Consider the following 23,762-nt stretch of genomic DNA (forward strand, 5'->3'; position numbering starts at 1 on the left):
ACTAATGAGGTAGATGTTCTAAAAAAAAAATAAATCAAAAACAGAGAAACCTGAACAAAAAAAAGGTGACTTTTTTTTTCCAAAGATATCAACAATTGTGCATAAAATAAATGTTTCCATCCACTGTCATTGATCAAACTCCAGGGGTTTTACTGATGAATGATGGTGTTTCCATGGCAACTACAGAGCCTCTGAACATCCAAATGGGTCATATCTGATGACCGTGAAAACATGATGAACTGCATTTTACACCAATTATTTACATGTATTGATAGGATTAATGGATCAACAAGTTTAGACAGTTTAAATCAGTTTATGGTTTTGGTCAGCAGTACATGTTTTGGGTCTTTATGGGTTAAAATTGTCTCCACAATATCAAATTACAGCATTAAAATGTTCCTACAAGTGTTTCATAGTGATAAAAACAGGATTATTTTACATTCTGTGGTAACATAACACTAACAAAAGAGCCTCTTTGTATAATGGCTGCATTTTAATGATTATACCTGTGTACTTTTACCTCAGAAAAAGCAGAAATTAAGTATTTGTTCTACCTCTGATATTCAGTACCAGCTTTCTGTTAAAGTTACATGCTTTATATGGTTGCATCAGTCCACAAAAAAAAAAGTAAGCAATTTCAGCCTGAAATCTGTTTTTATTTAAGGGATTTTCATTAGGAGTCAAAGTTAAAACTCTATGGGAATTGCTACTTAAAAAAAAAAAAACAAAAAACTTGTCTTTTTCATGTGTGATTGTTGACAGAGAGGGAGTGGCTACAGACGTGGAAGAGGAAAGAAGAAGAAGAAGAAGAAGAAAAGGTAGGAGAGAATTCCAGACATGTTGGAAGAGGATCAGATCTGTGAGCCTGGAGGCAGCGCATTTGGATCAGGCTAAATGCTGGAAAAGTGGTGACGACTCTTCCTTTCCCTCTCTCTATTCTAATTCCTTTCAAGTATCAGTGACAGTTATAAAGCAAAATAAAAACTGTCTTTTTAATCCTTGAATAAAAACAGCCTCACACATATTTCTTTACCCTCCTTCTCCTTCCTACATGTTGTCATGTCACTGAGGACGCTTCCACTCAAACAGCTGAGACGAGGCTTACATATGATCCAAACCAGACTCTCACATATTCAAGAAAAGTCCAAGATTGAAAAGCTCACAGATGCACAAGCTACAGAGGAGCAGACGGTGCCAAGAGCCACAGGGGCGCATGTGTGTGAACAAGTGTGTGTGTTTGTGTAATAGACACCAGTGTGTGTTGACCTTAAAGACCCCCTGGGAGCCGTTAAAGGAAACACCCCTGATTTCTTCTCAGTGTGCTCATCCTGTCGAACACCGGCTAAGAAAATACTCCACCATTACCCCTCACCACTCACTCTCCACTTTGATTTTTTTTTTTTTTTTTTTTCATGTGCGTCTGTGTGTAAACTTTCTATCTTTTGGAATTTTTTTGTTACAGACCTGCTGGTGTTGTTATTATTGTTGTTTGTTTATGTCAGTATGGACACTAGAACTATAGAACTACTACACTGCAAAAATCTAAATCTTACCAAGTGTATTTTTCTCATTTCTAGTCCAAATATCTCATCACACTTAAAATAAGACATAATCACTTAAAGAGTAACTTTTCAGTGAGATATGAGAATTTATTTTTAGACAATAGATCTTGAAAATCTTATTTCAAGAAATCTTAAAAAAGAACATTTTCACTTGTTCCATTGGCTTGGATTTTTTTTTTTTTTTTTTTTTTTTTTTTTTTTTGCTTAATTCAAGATTTTTTTTTTGCTTAATTCAAAATGTTTTTTTGTTTTTTTTCGCTTGATTCACGATTTTTTTTTTTTTTTTTGCGTACTTAGGATTTTTTTTTTTTTTTTTTGTGCTATTTTCAAGATTTTTTTTTTTGCTTAATTCAAGATTTTTCTTGTTTTTTTTTTGCTTAATCCAAGATTATTTTTTTTTTGCTTAGTTCATGATTTTTTTTGCTTAATTCAAGCAACAAAAAAAAAATCTGCCAATGGAACAAGTGAAAATTATCTTGGTAAGATTTCTTGAAGTAAGATTTTCAAGATCTTTTATCTAAAAATAAGTTCTTATATCTCACTGAAAAGTTACTCTTTAGGTGATATGTCTTATTGTAAGTGTGATGAGATATTTTAACTAGAAATGAAAAAAATACACTTGGTAAGATTTAGATTTTTGCAGTGTAGAACTACTGTATGCAGGACATGTAATACATATGTAATACTGTTAACACCTTATGTGTTTGGTTTTTATGATTCATTTTGCTTTTTAAAAAGTAGTTTAGCTTAGTTGTTAAATGTCCAATGTGTAAGATTTAGGGGAATTTAGTAGGATCTAGTTGCAGAAATGTAATATGAGAGTCATAATTGTGTTTGTTAACCCATAAAAACCCAGTGCTACTTTTGTGGAAGTTCCCAAATAATTTTTTCTGTCTATTTAACCTTTCTTAAAGGGTCAGTGGGTACAGTTACATGACATTTTTTAAATCCGATTTATTTTTCCAGAGGAAATTAATTCGGAACTAAAGTATTTTCTCTTCTGTTTACATGGAAATGTTAAACCCAAATAAAGGTTTACATGAGAAACATTTATTCGGTTCTCGCAGCCCTTGTGTTAGCTTAGCTTAGCATAGTCACTGCATTTCCATGGTCACACGTAGCCAGTTTTTAAAGGTGATTGTCATTTTTTGTAAGCGATTTTGTGAAATCCGATTCTCCCTAATTATTTCTTTAGATCCGCATTTATTGCACTCATACAATCTTGGGACTGTTGTGTTGACAGAGGTTGGAAAATCTTTTTGTTGGAAGGGATGCATGCCCTAAATTAGCTTTGCTTTACCGTTTTTAGCTTTGCATAGTTTTTATTTCCCAAGATTTTTCATACTGCGGTAAGTCACATCGCCATGATTTGAGCCTCAGTTTGTGATCATATTGACCCCACCGGACTAAAGTAATGATTAGGGAGAACTGAATTTCACAAAATCAGTCATAAAATACTACGGATCACTCATGAAAGCCTGGCTACGTCTGACCATAGGAATAAAGCGATTATGCTAAGCTAAGCTAATGGAAGGGCTGCAAGAACAAGGCAATCGGTGCGCTGCAGTGCAAACTGATTTGCCCACTTATCGAACTCATTAGTGCATGACAAATTAATTAATAAAAAACAAGTGGTGAACTATTCCTTCAGGGCTTTAAAGACTGGTAGATCCCATCAGAATAGCCCACTGGAACGGTTTGGGTTGACTATACTGCATTGCATATTCTTCCGCCAGTGCAGAATGTGTGCGTCATCACGACAGGACAAGACAACGAGCATGTGCAGAATGGAAGGAATAAAGTCCAAATGGAATAAAGGGTTTATATGTCCAAGGAATAATTTAGTTCAGAATTAAAAGGGGATTAAACCAGTGACTTTATTCGGATTTATATTTATTCCGAACTATTCTTTTTCAACTGGAATAAGATGTTTACATGGGCATCTTAAATAGGATCTAACGTTTATTCAGATTAAACCAGGAATAAAAGTTGTCATGTAAACGCACAGACTGTGTAACTCCCCTACCCTAGGTGGCAGCAAATACCTGAATCAATGCAAAGACAGTGCGATTTCTCTGTTTCTCTGGGCTGCGCTTACCTAACGGCTGGCACTTTGGGACAAAAAGCTTTGGCTGTATCATTTCTGATTTTTGAATACTTCGTTTCCACGACATGCCAAAATGGCAAGCACCTCAACTGCTCTGTCATCACTTCCATCAACCTGGTCCCACAGAATTCTATGTGATAACTTGTAATGGCCACGTACCCCGACCTCAGAATCTGTGGTGGTATCACAGAATCACCAAAAATTCTGTGATGGGCCCACCGAAGTGATACCGATGTAAGTCAGTGACAGGCCTCAGCCGTGGTTCACGCGCAGATCCCCTTTTTCAAATATAACCATGTGTGGATCCGCGTAAGATGACTGATCTCGATGCATTGAATCAGGGGATCCGTGCGTGGACCATGGCTGAGGCCTGTCACTGACTTACATCACACTTCTGTGGGCCCATCACGGATTTTTTTGTGATTAAGATATGGAGAAGCCCCGCCCCATTCTGCAGGCGGCTACTTTGATTTTTGTCCTCTGTAGGCTCATGTAGGGAAAAAAATGGCAGCGCCCAGCAAGCAGGACCCGCGCTATGTATATTTAAATGGGTTTTTCTAGGTTAAAGGTAATCAAACAAATGTATTTTTTTTGACTGATTGAGCACTATTTTTCAATTATATTCAATAATAAGATGATTATTGGAAAGAACACCTTAAGTGATTGATCACTTTTATTATATTATCCTTTGTATTTGTGTGTGTGTGTGTGAGAGGTGGTGTGTGTGAAAATCAGGTGTTTTCCTATATGTAATTTACTCATTATGTAGATCGCAGGTGTCAACAATCTGGGATGAATTTTTGAAATGCAAAATTTACACTGAAGATATTAACAATCAAGGATGTTCAAATCATTTTAGGTCAATTCAATCTAAAGTGGGTCAGACCAGTAAAATACTATCATAATAACCTATAAAATAAGAAAACCACAAATTTCTCTCTTTGTTTTAGTGTAAAAAAGGTAAAATTACATAAATATTTACATTTACAGACTAGCCTTTTACAAAAAAAAGTGAACAACCTGAAATTTCTTAAGAGAATTATATGGAATTTTACCAACAATCTGCCTTTTACTAAATGTTTTGTGTATTTGTAGATCCGCTGTGGTCTGTAAGCTGTGATGTACATGTAAAAATGATAAACTACGGTGTAATATTCTTAAAATCGCACTTATTTTTGTTAACAATTTTCAGGTTGTTCATATACAGTTCATAGATGTAAACATTTGAGTTTTTTCGTTCAAAAATATAGGAAAAAATGTTGGAGTTGATATTAATTATAAGTTCTTATCCTATTATTTGTGTTTTTTTACTGGTCCGGCCTGCTTTAGATCATATTAGTCTGTATGTGGCCCCTGAACTAAAATGAGTTTGATACCCCCTGATGTAGATGTTCATTAAAGCTCAGAGTAAATTCAAAGGTTATCATGTCAAAACAGAAAACAATTGAAGAAGAAGTGACTTTCAAGGCAAAATATATCACCCAAGTCCATGGGTTTTACTGGTGAATCAATGTTGTAGAAGATGATGGTGTTTCTATGTTCACTACGGAGCCTCTGAACGTCCAAATGGGTCATATCTGATGACCCTGAAAAGATGACAAACTGTATTTAACACCAATTATTTACATGTATTGATAGGATTAATGGATCCACAGGTATTAAACAGTTTAGTTCAGTTGATAGTTATACTCGCTGGTGGAGGTTTGGGTCTATGAAACAATAAAGGACAGTAGAGTAAATCATGTTTATATGCAAGTCAGCAAAGTGAAAAAAGTTTATCTAAATGACATTGAATTTATTCATTCATTCATTCATTTTGTTTTGAGCAGAAGAAAAAATGAGAATTTTTTGTTGTATAAGTAACTAATATCCGAGCAAATACATTAATAATAAATGTGATCAAGACAAAATAAGCATTTGCAATGTATGGTAGTGATAACAAATAAATTCAATATATACTACTCAAAAAGGAGTGGGAAGAAGAAAACTCATTAAATCACACCCCCATCTCACATTTATACAACATAACACATTACTTTGGCTTCCTTAATGATATAGTAACATCTGTTTAGAGTCCTAATAATGCAAACTGAGAGAAACACAGCTTAGGGAAAACTGACTGTATCTTCACATTAGAATTATCTAAATGATGTTTATGTTTATGGTTTATGCATTTGGCAGATGCTTTTTTCCAAAGCGATTACAGGGGAAAACCAATTTAATCACTCAATCAATCAAGTTTTATATATAGCGCCAGATCACAACAAAAAGTTATCTCATGACACTTATATATAGAGTTGGTCAAAAACCAGACTCTAAGCCAATTTACAGAAACCCAACAGAATCCTCCAGGAGCAAACACTAGTGACTGGTGACAGTGGAAGGAAAAACTTCCCTTTAACAGCAAGGAAACCTGGAAGCAGACCAGACTCCTGGAGGATGGCCGTCTGCCTTGACCAGTTGGGGTTAAAGAGAGAGAGTAGAGAAGGGGAAAAGACGAGAGCGATAGAGATAGAGACTGGGGGAGAGGGGGAGAAGGGGGGAGGAGGGGGAGACACATGGAGGCAGTTGCGGATCGGTGAGTGATGATGATGAAGGCCAGGAGAGAGGCAGGACCACTGCCGCAGGCTCCAGAGATAATCCTGGGAAAATCTGTGATAAGCCTGGGAAGAACTTTATTAAAATATTTAAATGGGATGTCTTCCAGTGCTAGGACAGGAGGTGCTCATGGAAGAGCTGGGTCTTCAGGAGCTTCTTGAAGATAGGCAGGGATGACTCTGTTCTCATAGTACTTGGTAGAGCGTTCCACCAACGTGGAACGACCCATGAAAAGAGCCTGGATGTCTTGTACAAGGTCTGGGGACCACCAGACAACGTTCCCCAGACGAGCGGAGTGGTCTGTGGGGGCAACATAAGCTTTTATCAGTGCACCTAGATAGGTAGGAGCAGACCCACTGCGAATTTTGTAGGCTAGGAATAAAGATTTTGAATTGGATGCAGGCAGCTATGGGTAGCCCAGTGTAACTCAATAAGTACCGGGGTGATGTGTGCCCTTTCTAGGCTGACTGAAGACCAGACCCGGCTGCTGCATTCTGGACCATCAAATGATAGTCTGCATCATTATAATACAATATATTCAAGGGAGTAGGTTTGATTTTGACATTGGTGGGGACACAAAAGTGCCTCCAATGCAGCACTCCTGAAAGTTGATGTATTATGCATTTGCAATCATAATTTCACGTTCATGTCGAGCTGATCATACGAGCAAAACAATCATAGTCGGAAAAATTATTCTGTAACTGACATGTTTATAATGCATATCTGAATATCTAATGAGGAATACGAGAATTTAATGCATTCTGCAAAGTTATTCTCAAGACTAACATAGCCATCATTATTTAACCTCACCTGTGAAGTCCAGCCTCTCCTCCTATACCTCCTTTACCTTCTCCTCCCCTACGTCCTCACTCCTCTCTACTGCTTGTCACCTGACATAAATATGTTGATGTATGACATATGAACAGCTTCTGGATACAGTGATCATAGAGTTTGATGGTACAGTTATTACTTTTAATTATTACATGTAATTTATTCCCCAAAAATAGGGAATAAATAATGTCTAGAATGACATCTAGAATCTGAGGTTTTATTGTATTTTCCCCACAAATTTTCTTTATTTTTAACAGTTGCTCTCTTCCGTACAAATATGAAAATAAAAAGTAAAAATAACTTTAAAAAAGTGGTGTCTGTTTGGCATTAAATACTGTCTTTTATTCAGTATCTGTGTTGAGCCCTCTACAGTTCTGTACCCTTGAACTAACTTACACTTTGACTCCTAAAGAAGTGTCTTCTGTCCAGTTTTCTTTTCTTTGACATCCTTTACATCCTAATTGCCGAGCACACATGCACGGACATGAGCGTGCGCACACATGTAAACAGACACATGTACAAATGTAAATGTAAATGACACCACTGATATTTAAATCCATCTACCTGACATGACCCAGGCAGAACTAATGTCAAACATATTGACAACTTGCACCAGGCCCAACTGTCCAACGAACAGGTTCCTTTTACAAGTAGATGGAGTGACAGCGAGGACGATAAATCGCCATGGACGCTAGCAAAACTGCACAGCCAATTAGAGAGTGATCTTTAGGTTAGAGGCGGGACTTCTAGCACAGACCGACTGTTAACCCTTTGTGTGCCATAGTCATTGCCTAAACACTACGGACAGCGGCTGTATTGACAGTGACTACACAGTAGAGGCTGGACATTGGTGGGAACGTGTCCCTAGCGTCCCTACGCAATTCTACGCCCCTGAATATATTTCAACAATAACCACATACCATCAACGGTAGTAGAAGTGACACAGACCAACATGGTAAACAACGACAGCACATACCAACAAAGGTAAGAAAGAGCCAAGGATGAATTAGCTCAGGGGTGTCAAACTCATTTTAGTTCAGGGGCCACATTCAGCCCAAATTAATCTCCAGTGGGCCAGACCAGTAAAACAACAGCATAATAACTTGTTAATAATGATGACTCCAAACTTTTCTCTTTGTTTCAGTATGATCAAAATTTAATTATGAAAATATGTACATCTACAAACCATCCAAACAAAAATGATGTGAATCACCTGAAAAAAATGAGATTTCTTGAGAAAAATAAGTGCAATTTTAACAATATTACACCTCAACTTACCATTTATACATGCATATATACAATGGATCGGATCTACAAAGGCACAAAAATATTTAATCACGGGAAGTATAATGTTAAAATTTTACTTACAAAATTTCAGGTTTTTCACATTTTATTGTTATAGGATAGTTTGTAAATGTTAATATTTTCATAATTTAATGTAGGTTTTTACACTAAAATAAAGTGAAAAACATGGAGTTGTCATTATTTATAGGTGTAATGTAATATTATGTTTTTCACAATATTAAACCCACATGAATCACATTTTACTCTGCAAAAACAAGATGCAACCTGCTAAATGAAACTAAAAGGCTCATATTAATGGCTTGTTGCTGAATTGTCATTTCATCTGTTGTATGTGTTTTTTCCTGGCCTCCTTCTACCTGTGATGTCCTATTTCTGTGGATTATAAAGACATCAAAATAGTATTTAAAAGAATTGTTTTTTCACTGAGCACTGTAAAAATGTGCATTCATTCAGATTTAAGTACAAAGAAGTGTGTGTGTGTGTGTGTGTGTTGTGTGTGTGTATATATATATATATATATATATATATATATATATTATATATATATATTATATTATATTTATTATTTATTATTTTTTTTTTTAATGTAGGAAACCAGACCATGTTCTTTTCCTCTCTCCTCCTCCAACAAATCCCCAACGTGGACACGTGGATGAATGAAGTTTTGGGTTCAGCTGAATATTTAATCACAGGAAGTATAATGTTAAAATTTTACTCTACAAATTTCAGGTTCTTTTCACCTTTTATTGTTAAAGGATAGTTTGTAAATGTTAGTATTTTCATAATTTAATGTAGGTTTTTACACTAAAACAAAGAGAAAAACATGGAGTTGTCATTATTTATAGGTGTAATGTAATATTATGTTTTTCACAATAAACTAAGAACATTAGGGGTCATTATTTCTAGGCTATTATGCTATTATTTTAGTTGAGATCACATTGTCCTGCATGTGGAACCGGAACTAAAACAAGTTCGACATCCTTCATTGTTAATATCTTCAGTGTAGTTTTTGCAAATTCATCCCGCGGGCCGGACTGGAACCTTTGGTGGGCCAGTTTTGGCCCCCGGGCCGCATGTTTGACACCCTGGATTACCTGAGAGTTTATTATATCCTATTATACTTGGTGTTTGACTTTGTGTTTTCCTTCACGTAAAGACATTTCTACAATAAACATGATCAGAAACGCCATAAATAGTTGCACACAAAATCACCAGAAAGCAGGAAATTAAATGTTTGATGCTCTGTACTTCGTTGAAGCACCCCCAGACCCGACAATACCCCCCCCTTAATGCACCTAAATCTTAAACCCATGAAATCACCTGTTGGAAAATATTTGTCTTGATCCCACAGACCTTTTCCCCCGTCGGCCCTGTTTCCCGTCTTAAAACAAAGCTAAGATAAGCAGCTGCTGACCGAAGCTTCACACGGGTTTAAGGGTTACATTTACATTTACAATCAACTTTGGACAAAAAAACCAAACAGGCATATTTCACCCACAAATGTCTTCAAAGTCTTCATTTGGATGAAGGGAAAGGAAGAGGAGTCAGACGTCTCCCTTTCTCTCTCACTCTCACTGCTCGGGGCCGATCCTCTTCAGCCTTTAATCCTGACGTCTTTCCATTCTCAAAGCCGGGCCTCCCTCCTCCTCCTCCTCCTCCTCCTCCCTCTCTCAGAACAGGGGGTTACTCAGGTCACAGCGCTGAACACAGTGGTGTAGAAACTAACATCCAGCAACGTTGTCATATTAATAAACACATGAATACTTGACGCTGCAGACGAAAACCAAACAGGACGATGTAAAAAGAAGAGACGAGACGACAAAGCTTATAATGAAAGGAAAACAACTGGACCCAATGGAACCTGGAAACACAAAACACACTGGATATGTTTCTCATTAAAGCCTGCACTGCAAAAATCTAAATCTTACCTAGAGTATTTTTCTCATTTCTGGTTAAAATATCTCATCATACTTAAAAGAAGACATAATCACCTAAAGAGTAACTTTTCAGTGAGATATTATTATCTTGGTAAGATTTCTTGAAATAAGATTTTCAAGATCTGTTGTCCAAAAATCAGTTCTTATATCTCAATGAAAAGTTACTCTTTAGGTGATTATGTTTTATTTTAAGTGTGATGAGATATTTTGACTAGAAATGAGAAAAATACACTGGGTAAGATTTAGATTTTTGCAGAGTGCAAGATGTTTCTATCGTGCATTTATTTGTATTTGACATATAGTATTACACATATTTTCATCTATGTTTGACTGCCTCTTTTCTTCATGTACATACATTCTCTGTGTACACTGGAAAAAAAAGAATACCTGACTTAGATAAACTGATTGAATTTCTAATATTTATTTTGAAAGATCATTTTTTAAATTCATTTACTTGTTGAGACTTAATCTTGTTAAGATTATTTGACTTGTTCCAAGAATTTTCATCTTGAGCTACCCCACTTAGATATTACAACTAATTTTAAGCAATATTTAAAACAAAATAAGCTCCATTGTTAGGGGATGAGTATGGTGGACACAGTAACTGTTTGCCCTCAAGAAATTTGTACTTGTTTTATGCAGTTTTGCCTGTAAATATATATCTACTGAGTCATTACATATTCATACGACCATATAAATACCATAGTTTAAAAAAAATCTTACCATGACGTCTTGAAACAAGTCTTGTTTCAAGTATTAGTATATTAGTATATTCTGCTTAAAATAAGACATTTAGCATTCTATAATCCTTAGATAATATTTTCTTATTTTAAGAAAAGTGCAACTTTCTTACTGGACTACCAGATAATTTTACTTGAAATAAGACATTTTAACCCAGTAATGAGTTTAATTTTCTTATTTTTGTACAGGCCTTCTTTGCAGTGTAATTTTTTATGTATGTATTGTTTGGATTATAAATCAATGCTGCTCTAACCCTTTTTTTTCCCTTTTTAACCTTTCAAGGATACCAACAATTCTGCAGGTATGACAAAATCTGAATCAGACAATATTAAACCCACATGAATCACATTTTAATAAGATGCAACCTGCTAAATGAAGCTAAAATGCTCATATTAATGGTTTGCTGTTGAACTGTCATTTCATTTCATCTGTTATAGTGTTTTTTCCTGCCCTCCTTCTACCTGTGATGTCCTATTTCTGTAGATTGTAAAGACATTCAAATAGTATTTAAAAGAACTGTTTTTCACTGAGCACTTCAAAAATGTGCATTCATTCAGATTTAGTACAAAGAAGTATATAAATATATGTGTGTGTGTGTGTGTGTGTGTGTGCATATTATATATAATATATTATATATATTATATTATATTTTTTTTTTTTTTTTTTTTTTTTTTTTTTTTTTTTTTGTAGGAAAACCAGACATGTTTCTTTTCCTCTCTCCTCCTCCAACCAAGTCCCAAAGTGGACACGTGGAAGAGTGAAGTTTTTGGGTTCAGCTGAGAAAAAAAAGGAAGAAAAAAAAAGAAATAGAAAGACAGAAAGCTTAGCTGGGAAGGAGAAAAAGAGAGATTCTAACTCCGCCTCCGACGTTACGACAGGCAGAAGCAGGAGATCATCTGGTCAAACTGATCTGGGTGAAGAGTGGGAGTGTGGACACACCCTGATGGTATACAGTGTGTGTGTGTGTGTGTGTTGTGTGTGTGGTGTGTGTGTTGTGTGTGTGTGTTTGTGCATGTGTGTGTGTGTGTGTGTTTATACTACTGAGAAAAAAAGGCAGATAGAAGACAATTACAGATGTAGGCTAATATGATGGATGTAATAAGGAAACTGAAAGAGAAGATGAACAGACTAGTTCCAGCTACCCAAACATTTCTAATATTTAACCCATACTGGTCCGTCAGTGTATAACAAAGTCAGCTCTTTATTTATTTATTGGTCATCATATTGTCAGAATCCAAAAAAATAAAAGTGGTTTGATCTAATTTCCTTCATTCTTCTAAATCAAATTGTCTTCCAACCTCTGGATTTTAGATTTGATGATGCATCATTCACCACACTGGTGCTGTCAGACATGTTTAGCTATGTTTTATTAACATTACTCGTATATTCTCTACACTGTTGAACATGTGACTGGACCAGAATATGCAGCAAAACTTCTGTTAACCAGAACATTGGTTCATGGTACATTTAGATCGATCAAATAACAATAACAATGCGTATTACTGGTAAAAAATAAATAAATAAATAAATAAATAAATACTCAAAGGTACCTGACATAGGTTTAAACAAAGAGGAAACCAAAATATCAGTATTTAAAAGCATGGACAATATCATCAAACTATAGAGGAAGTACAAACCATCTCACAAACTAGTCACAGATAAAAGCAGTTGTGAAGAGGTGACTACAGGGTCTGCATAGATGGAGCATGTAGTGCAAGTTACTTCCAAACTGTAATCCATTACAGATTACTTGTTACTGTTATTTAAAAGTAATTCCTTACCCACAATATTACTGTCTCAGAATTGAATGTGTTACATGACTCCTGTATTACTTTGGAGTTACATAGAGTCCCTAGTTATAAAAGGTGCGTGACCCCCAATACAACATTTGGAGAGCCTTGGAACGCATAAATTCTCAAACCAAAGTACATATGGACGAACTGCTCAATAAATAACGCTACAGTCTACGATATTCAAATCGCAGCAGGAACGCTTGCATTTTTCAATATTGTACATGTTCAAACAGGGGGCTAGGACACCGGTAGATAAATCTGCAATTGATAAAGAATTCTAACTACTGTACTTTCTGGACTATTGGCCACACCCACCCCATCTCCAATGTCTCACCATCGATTCATTGATGCCAAGCTTTCGTGCAGCTGCTCTATTTCCTTCTTTGACAGCCAGATCGATCGTTACCCCGGAAAACATGAATTAGCCGCATCATCTTAGAGCCAGGGGTTCACAGCATGTGGGAAAAAAAAGTGGTTTATAGACCGGAAATTATGGTAGTCATACAAACGTTAGCTTACCTTGTCATTGCTGATCACAGGGATCATGCTAACTAGCGTCTTAAAGCAGGGTTAGGGTTAGTAATGAGCATACGTCCATGTGGACAATGGACTGTCTTCTGACATCTTCAGCTGTTGACATTTTCTCCAGACATGCACCAGCTCCAACCCTAACATTCCCTTGACACTGTTTATTATTCAGACCTAAGATTTATTACAAACGACAGCTCCAACTCTCACCATTGCGACCTTTATTCTAAACTCAATGGCCCTGTCTATCCAACAAGCAGATAGATATTGGATTTTATTTGTTTTAAAGCCCTCACTAGTCTTTTACCATTTTATATACATTTTTTAGCATCTTTTAATGCAGGGGTGTCAAGCTCATGCTAGTTCAAGGGCCACATTCAGCTCAGTTTGATCTGAAGTGGGCCGAACCAGTAAAATAACACCATAATATATATAATGCCAACTCCAAAATTTTCTTTATGTATTAGAATAAGCAAAATTAAACAATGAAAATGTTTACATCTACAAACTATCCTTTCAAACAGTGTGAATAACATGAACAAACTCAAAAAATAAGTGTAATTTTAACAATATTCTGCTTCAGTTGATCCTTTTCACATGTTCATTATAAGTTACAGATCACAGTGGGTCTACGAATACACAAAATATTTAATATCAGGTGGAATATATATATATATATATATATATATATATATATATTGTTAAAATTGTACTTACTTCTCATAAAACATTTCAGGTTGTTCATATTTGTTCAGGTTAGTCACATTTTTTGTGAAATTATGCTTTGTTTTAGTGTAAATACATGAAAATATTTACATTTACAAAGAAAGAAATTTGGAGTTGTGAGTATATTTTTATTATGATAGCATTTTACTGATCTGACCCATTTGAGATTGAATTGGTCAAAATGTGGAACCTGAACTAAAATGACTGTTAATTTCTTAGTATCTATTTAGCATTTCACAACTTCATCCCAAGGGCCAGACTGGACCCTTTGGAGGGCCAGATTTTGCCCCGGGCCGCATGTTTGACACCTGTGTTTTAATACAAGTTGATATCACACTCGCTCAAAGGACTGGCTCACACTGCAGGTTCCTTCAGTTTGTACTGAATTTGGAAAGTCCAGCTTTTCTTCCTGTGCACCTGAAACTTGGAACACTCTGCAAAACCGTCTGAAACTTACCACCCTTTGATCATTAGGGCATTTTAAATTCTTAATCACCTCTTATTTTACCTCCAGCTGCTCCTGTTTTTAAGAGATGTCTTTGTTTTTAGTCATCTTTATCACTTTTACTTTTTGGTACTTCTGATATGGCATTGTATGTTTCAAATATTTTGTGTTTTAAATCCATAATTCCATCTGATTTTACCTCCAGCTGCTCCTGTTTTTAATTCATCTTTGTCACTTTTAGTTTTCAGTACTTCTGATATGTCCATTGGATGTTTCAAATGTTCTGTTTTGTCTCGGCTATATTGTAAATGAGGTTGCGTCCTCAATATATCTCAGACTTTAAATAAAGGTAAGGAATGAATGAATGAATGAATGAACACCAACAGGAAACAGAACTTTACTGATACATTTTTGATTCCTTAACCCTTTCATGCATGAATTATGAGAACCGTAATCATGATTTTTCTCCCCTGTTTTTATTCCTCTTTAGACATGAAAAAAATGCAATTGACAGCTTTTTATGAACCTATTTTTCATGGAGCTGCAAAAATGTCGACTCAAATGGATACGATGCATTTAATTTTTGAAGCAAAGAAACATGTATTTACTGACATACAGTAAAAACTATGAAATATAAACACCTTTAATGCTGCTAATCTGATGTTTTGTCATATTTAAACATACTCTAATACTAGTTCTTACTCACTTCATTGAGATAATATACAAAAAACCCATTTTGTTAAAGAAAAAATGATAATTACAGTCTTATAACAACTGATTTACATTCAAACATGTTACTGCAGATCAGATTTATCAAGAACAGCAAAGTTACATATGCATAAGTGTCCACTGTGTTGGCTGATATGGAACTAAAACAACAAAACCTATGAATATACAAGACAACAGCTGGAGAAGAACTGTACACTGTAGTGACCAGTATGCATGAAAGGGTTAAGGTCTCATGGTCTTGCTGTTCTAGGTTGTTTTTCATTTGAGCAATCCAATTATGGGTGAAAAGTGTGTTGTAATGCAAGTGCTATTGAACATGTACCAGGGAGAATATTACTGAAAATTAATAAGTAATGCCTTACACTACTGTGTTACAGCAAAAGTCATCTATAACTGTAATGTATTACTTTTGTAATGTGTTCCTCCTAACACTGAGTAATGCAGATCAGGCACTTTTTCAAAGGCAAAAAAACTGTGTATATTTGAGTGTGAGGGGGAGAAGGAGTGGCATGTCCATGCCTGTCCCCCTGCCCATATAGTAAACCATGGAATGGCTGCAGTTAATGGAGTCAGGACCACCTCAGTGTTTCAACACGTGCTCCCATCCATTAGACTTAACTATCATTATAAAACCAGAGCTCTGCTGTCGGACCAGCTCCTTCCTTTACTGCAGGAAGTAGAGCTACAAGGAAAGAAATATAATGGTAAAAAGCAACCACATATCCATGTTTTTCCTGTTATATCTGTGCAGAAGTGCATATCATTAGTTACCATCTGGAGGAGTGGACGCTGTGTGGAAGTGATTCATTACAGACCACCAGCCCCTTTAATACTATGTGTTAGATACTGATACAGTGGAAAGTACTGAGTTTGAAATAAGTAAGTGTTTACATATTCCAGTCTGAAATTCCTTGGTTAATAAACACTTGCAACAGATCAAATGCAGAAGCTTCCCTACATGACAGGACAAACCCTGGAATTAGTAGCTGATAGTGAAAGGAACACTTCCTTTCTCATCATAATGACAGGAACCAGTGACTTCAAAAGATGAAAGTGTCTGCACATTAGAAGCACTGCAGCTCTGTCACTAATGAGCTTATTTTCATGTAAAGGCATCAAACATTTCATGGCAATAAATTGGACGATAACTAATAAGCTTTTTTTCATCAAACAACGCTGAAACATCAATGTGGGTAAGGGTTCCGATGGATCCTCAATTCATCTGTCTTTGTGGAAATAGATGGAAATGAACTCAACACAACTCAATTTTGTTTATAAAGCACTTTAAAACAACACAAAGTGCTGTACGCAGACGTAAAAACAAATAAAACATGTAGAAGAGTTGATAAAAGCAGGAAAAGTTATTATACATTAAAACAATAAAAGCCAACCTTTCAAACTGAGGTAAAAGCCAAAGAGAAAAAGTATGTTTTAACCCATACAGACACAGCACTACTTTTCTAGCAGTTCCCATATAAATTTTCTCTATTTTTAACCTTTCTTAAGTGATATTACCATTTGCATTTCTAAAAGTGAAAATCATCTATTTCCCTATATTTAATTTACTGATCATGTAGGTTTTCATAAAAGCTCAGATTAAAGTTGAAGGTTATTATATCAGAAGTAAAGAAAACTGAAGAAAAAGTGACTTTTTCGGTAAAATCTATCATTAACTGAACATAAACCCAGTGTCTCCATCCACTGTCACTGATCCAACTCCATGGGTTTTACTGGTGAATTAATGTTGTAGAAGATGACGGTGTTTCCATGGTAACTACGGAGCCTCTGAACATCCAAATGGGTCATATCTGATGACCATGAAAAGATGACAAACTCTATTTTACACCAATTATTTACATGGATTGATAGGATTAGTGGATCAACAGGTATTAAACATTTTAGATCAGTAGATAATTTGGGTCAGCGCTGGATGTTTGGGTATTTATGGGTTAAGAGAGGTTTGAAAAACAGAAATTGAGTCGGTCTGGCTGATGTGCAAAGGTAGTCATTCCAGGACAGCGACTGAAAAAGTCCTGTCACCTCTCAGCTTCCTCTTTGTCTTTGGGATGACTAACAATGACTGTCTGCTGATCTGAGAGAGTGTGAGTGAGTGTAAGGCTGAAACAGGTCAGACAAATACAAGGCCAATGAGGCATTTAAAGGCAAATAAAAGAATTTGAAAATCAATTCAGAAAAGAACCAGGAGTCAATGAACTGATGCTAAAATTGGGGCGATATGTCAGTGGTTCCTAACCTTTTTTTGCTTGTGACCCCATTTTAACATCACACATTTCTGGCGACCCCAGACATTCAAAATAGAAACATTTTTGCTAAAAATTAATTTGTTTTTGATTATGTCATAGTTTGCTATACTATGTTGCAAAGAAATGTTAATTTTAGATGACATTCAGTCTATATTGTATATTTATGGACGGAGACAGAAACCAGGTGTAGATTACTGCACAAAGTGAGAATTTGATTTTCCTTGGTCAGGATATGTACAGTCAGTCCAGCTTGTATTTACAAGGCTGACAATTAATACTGAACAAACAAGAACTCAAACTATGAATTATGAAAGAGCTGCAGCATCTGAAACTGACCACAATGAACATTTGAAAGATAAACAGTACCACAGTGTTCAGTTTCAGCTTCACAGTTTGTCATGTCTGTTATGGATTGGGATTGTCTCAGTCAACTCAACATATATTTTATTAGTAAGTTTTTATTTTTATCAATACTAGAAATTTCAGGTGACCCCATTTGAATTCCAGGCGACCCCACATGGGGTCCCGACCCCAAGGTTGAAAAACACTGTGATGGTCTTGTTTTTAAAGGAAAAAAACAAAAGACAGAGGGAAGGTAGAGGAAGGAATAAGTACAAAAAGAAACACACGAGAGCAAGTTCAGGAAGTGATGAGATTAAAATTTAAAGTGAAGAAGAAGAAGAAAAGAAGAAGTAGGGAAGTGAGGAAGCAGAGAACAGAGGCAGGAGATTTTCTCCAGATGCAGAGCTTTCACAGTGGACGTCAGCCAACAGGCATGTACTCATGCTTTAACTATGTCATGGGCTGCCTGCTCTACCCTTAAACCTCCTCCTCTTCCTTTTTTTTTTCTTTGTCTCCCCCCTTTTCTGTCTACTTCTTTCAACCCCTCTATGTCTCTGTACCTTCAGTCCTTTCAGTCATGTCTGTATCCTCTGACTCACTCACATACTTTGCAAACAGACGTGTAAAAGAAGTATGTGTGTTTTGTCGCGATAAATACTGCTCACCTATTTCTGTCTAGCCTTGATAATAAGTAAGATGGCAAATTTGAAGGCTGTTGTTTTAAATATATACCTTCATGTAAACCCAGCTACAGCCTAATGACTAATTCACTTTGAACAGACGTACTGACCATGCAGTCAGTATGTGCTATGACGGTGATTTTCCACTGAGCACTGAAGAAATTTAAGAGAGAAAGGAAAGAGAGAGAGAGAGAGAGAGAGAGAGAGAGAGAGAGAGAGGAGTGGGAGGGACTAGACAAGAAAAAAAAAAAAAAACTGTAATTCTCAAATGGAATTTCTTCCATCATCAGCCAAACCTCCAAATGTAACCAGAAGAGGTCAACGCAGTCTGGTGGATCTAGTGGCCTACGTAGACTGTGGATGAACACAGACCCAGTCAAATTAAAACATTACACTACAGCAACTAATTCTGCTTTTGGTTGTATGTGACACGTTACTGAGGCCTAGACACAGTCATAGTTTAGGAGTGAGAATGTGCAGTAGATTTTACTGAATCTGAAACCTTCTACATGTCTTTTCCACTCAAAGTCCCATTTTTATCTTAATGCAGTATCCAGTGTCAGATCACAGCTTTGGAGTAGGAATAAGTCTGTTTAAAATGGGAAAATACCAAAAAGAGATTATTTCTTCTTATTAGTTACGCTGGTTAAATTGTAATAAGTAATGTAATAGTTCCTAAAGTCTGAGAGTACAAATCATATTCACCACATTGATACCACTATATTCTGAATGTAGTCAGGGGCAAATATATGCTGAAATCGGTTCCTGGACCCTTTAAACATACTTCAGGGATGTGCATTTATGGTGCTATCAGGGGTTTTGAAGTTGGGCTGAAGATATGATCAGTGTAGTCCAGGTTATACGGTGGTATATGGAGTATTCCTACTTATTTTTCAGTCAGTATTGCATATACCCACTTCTAAATCCCCCTAATGTGCACCATTCTGTAGTATCTGAACCAGATTACCCATGTTTTCCCTAGGATGGTGAAGCCATGACCCGCCCTATTCTGCCTTTCATTGGTTAGTACTGGTTTCCTTCACTGATTAGATTGGTGAACTTTAGGCATGAGGAATGATGAGCCAATCAGAGGCAGAGTAGGGCGGGTCATGCCGAGGAAAATATTGCTAACTAGCGCTGGCCTCCTCTGGAACCTGACTGGACACGTCAGGTGCCAGTGCCACCCCAGTTGATTGACGGGTTACTGCACGTCTCATTGAAAGATGTGAGATTATTGGAAATGCAAACAAGAAAGGCAGAATAACATCTTTCAAATGAGTGACACTATTGAGAGAACCTACTTTCATGGAATACATAATTCTGAGGTTAGTTTTAAGGTGGTTTCAGAATGAGTCACTGTTTTAAACTACTGGACATATGACTGTACATTTAGAGGAGAAATTTTGTCACCACTAGTTAAACTGTGTGAGTAGGCTAACGTTATGAAAGGCTAACGTTATAAAAGGGTAAAGTTGTCCTATGTTTGCCTCATGTTGAGTACATTTACACTCATGCAGCTGCTTGTGTGACCAGTAAAACCTACAAACTGCTCCTGATCAAGTCATGATCTATTTATAATAATGAGCAAATACTACTGATGGATTTTTGGGTAAACTAAATAGAGTAGTCTGACATGTCACTGTTTCTAAAACGGCGTTCTTCTGGACTACTTAAAAAAAAAAAAAAAAGGCAAAAATTTAAAGTACACCCACTTCTCCAGGGACCACTACACCACTGGATAGGATTGCTTTGTTAATACTCTTTTCAGAATATGAACAGGTCTTCTATTAAAAATGAATGAACTGTGATGACAAACACCAAATCTGAACTGAAGGTCAGAGACACTCTAAATGATGGTGGATTTAGAAATAAAATAAAATAAAACATCCTCTCGGTTCTAGATTGTGCTCAAGATTAGCCAGAAATGGATTACAGTCCACTCTCGTTAAACCGCCCGCCGTTATACCGCCATTTCCGCCTATTGCCATCCGCCCCCAGTTCCATGCACAAACAACACTTATACCATTGATTTCCCGACCATTATACCGCCAGCGTGATTGCCATCGAGTACACATAAATTTTAACAATGCACTGAAACAAACGCGCCAGACGCTGATCGCGACAAGCTACGAGTAGGTCTACGGAACGGCCACCGTTCATTTATCGCAGAACACTCAGTAGGTCAGGATGTCGGGAAGAGGACGTGGGATTAAGCCAAAGCCTCAAGATGATGGGGTGTCATTTCCCGACACGGTATAATAATGCTTAAAATGTTTCCCCACTTTAAATGATCCCTTACAACATAACAGAATCAAGATTTATTTAGAAACGCAATTAGAACGGGTTAACGGAGGCAGCATAGACATCATATAGTAAAGACATGCACATTATGGACGCAACCCGTTGTAACGCCATTTTCGCTATACCGCCAATTTGGCCGTGAACGGAAGTTGGCGGTATAACGAGAGTAGACTGTATATTAGTAAATATTAGTATGCTGTGTGGGGTTTTTTTTGTTTCAGCTGTGAAACCCTTGTCCCCTACAGGGGAAATAAATGCATTGCTGCATCACAGGAGGTTTAACAATACTCTTTTAGTTTGTAGCATGGAAATTAGGTAATTAGAAAGTTAACTAGAAACCAAGTGGCAACCAAACTGAACCACCTGTATGTAAAATGACTGGATGGATTTCTTTGTAAAAATACATCTTCATGAACATTTTTTTGGATGAAGAATAATCGTTTCCATGGTGATCTTCGAAGTCAAACAGTAACTATGCATCACATTTCTGTAATTTTCACACACTACGTTGCTTCATACTTTACGACGTATTCGATGCTGTACTGATTCAAGCAGTCCATGTCACACCCAGTATACAATGATGTCATCGGACCAGTCCAAATGGCCTGGCTGGCAGGGGGTGTAAACTTTACTAATAACTGTAATGTGGGAAAGACAGCCCCTGCAACTTTAAGACTCATGTGCCCGCCACATGGCTCCATGAGGGTGTAATATGTTCCAGATGCTGGCTGGTGGGGGCTGTGTTTATTTATTTATTCATTTATTTAACATACCCAGAGTGACTCTCTTTACATTTGCATCTGTACATAAAGAAGCAAATATGGGCACATACTCTGCACATAAAAATAAAAATACAATACAAAAATATAAAAAAATACAAAAAAAATACAAAAATTATCATAAATTTGTCCTGCTGTAGCACAATATCAGCACTCAAGCCCTGATGACAGTGATCACCAAACACAACCACAGCTTCACATGCATGTAATAAACACACATATGCACATAACCAGACACACACACACACACACACACAGACATATACATTTGTGGTCCTGACCGGCTTCTGCTTTTCACAAATATTTCACATGGCCATCCCCTTTACAATGTTTTTTTCTTGTGTAACACGAAAATAACACGACACAGTTGCCTGAGAGACACCTTGTAGAGAGGGCTATGCAGGAAACATAAAGTATTTTCAGTCATGTAGAACGCTCCTGAAGTATTCATGTAGACTGTGAGCACTTTAGTAATTAGCAGAGTATATAGGATCCCTGTCTGTGGAGACCCTGCTGTTCCTGGTGCCTTTCACAAAGACTTGGAGTAGCTCTATTATCATCCAGGAAATGATTTATGGGTCTATTTCAGTCTTTAAAGTGTACACAAGTCTAGGCTGCTTTACACAAATGGAATGCTTATGTTCTGGTCAATATGTACGGATATTTTCCCTCGATACTGTACCTGTTCTCACCTGTGCAAACCACCAGTCGTCATGAAGCGAGGGTGTTTGTGATGACTGCAATAAACCTACTCGGTCGGCCACTTACTTCCAAACAAACTACCTGTGCATGCAGTTGCCCAGCAGGGACTCACCTAGGGCTTTCCTCAAGCAAGCCACATATTTACTACTCTCCACTTTCCTAATTAGTCTAAATCCTGCCTAGTAAATCTACACTTGACAAGCTCCCACTGTTTGTTTTTGTTTCAGTAGGCTTTAAATGCAGCTACATCCTCAGCTAAGTGTACGCTCATGTATATATTGTGTTATTATTTCATCAAAATAGCTGAATTAGCAAATCTGTACAACACAAATGTTAATATCAGGATCATAACACGCTCTCAATAGTCACTTTTCCATTGTACTTATGCACAAAACTTTACCGATATTTACTAAATGTTGAAAAAACAGAAGTGTGTAATTTTGGTTTTTCCATTAAATCACAAATGCGATCATTTGTTTATGAATTATCATGAGATGTAACAATAAGTCATTCCACAAACATGGTGACAGACATAAATATCATGTTGATTTACAGATATATTCATATTTCTACCATGGTTCTGGCATTCATAATTAGACTTTAAAGGCGACGTAGGCGTCTTATTGAGGCAGTGAAGCGTCACGCCCCTTACACCTGGGAGCGGCTACGAATGAGGCGTTTTTGGGAAGTGATAGTTGAAGATTTCACAGGAGGAATGGTGGATTCAGAATTTTAGGATGACCCGGGCAACTTTTGAGGCATTGTGTGATGCTCTGAGACTGCTTGTAGCACCTGCTGGGCAGTGTCCAAGGCCAGTTCCTGACAATAAGTGTGTTGCCATCGCTGTTTACACTGGCTATCTGTGCAGAGTACAGGGTAGTGGCTGAGACCTTTGGAGTTAGCAGAACCACTTTTCACTGGTGTGTGTATCGTGTGTGCCAGGCTATATGCACAAAATTGATGAGGCAGTACATTAAATTGCCAGATGTAACCTTTTTCTCTCATAGCACCCTCTAGGTCACAGGTGTCAAACATGTGGCCCGGGGACCAAATCTGGCCCACCAAAGGTTCCATTCCGGCCCGCGGGATGAAAGTCCAAAAATTAACCTGGTTGTCAAAATCCTTTTGGTTCAGGTTCCACATACAGACCAGTGTCTCCAGTAAAAATAACAACACAATAACCCGTAAATAATGACAACGACAAATTTCTTTGTGAAAAATTATGTGGAAAAAATTTAAATGAAAAAAATAAGATTACACCGTGAAAATATTTACATTTACAAAACTATTCTGTCACAATAAAATGCACATAAACATAAATAAAAACAAGATGAACAACCCGAAATGTGCAATTTTACCAATATTCTGCCTTTCCTAAATGTTTTGTGCATT

Source organism: Sphaeramia orbicularis, chromosome 11 (genome assembly GCF_902148855.1).
Source record: "Sphaeramia orbicularis chromosome 11, fSphaOr1.1, whole genome shotgun sequence".
Taxonomy (NCBI): Eukaryota; Metazoa; Chordata; class Actinopteri; order Kurtiformes; family Apogonidae; genus Sphaeramia; species Sphaeramia orbicularis.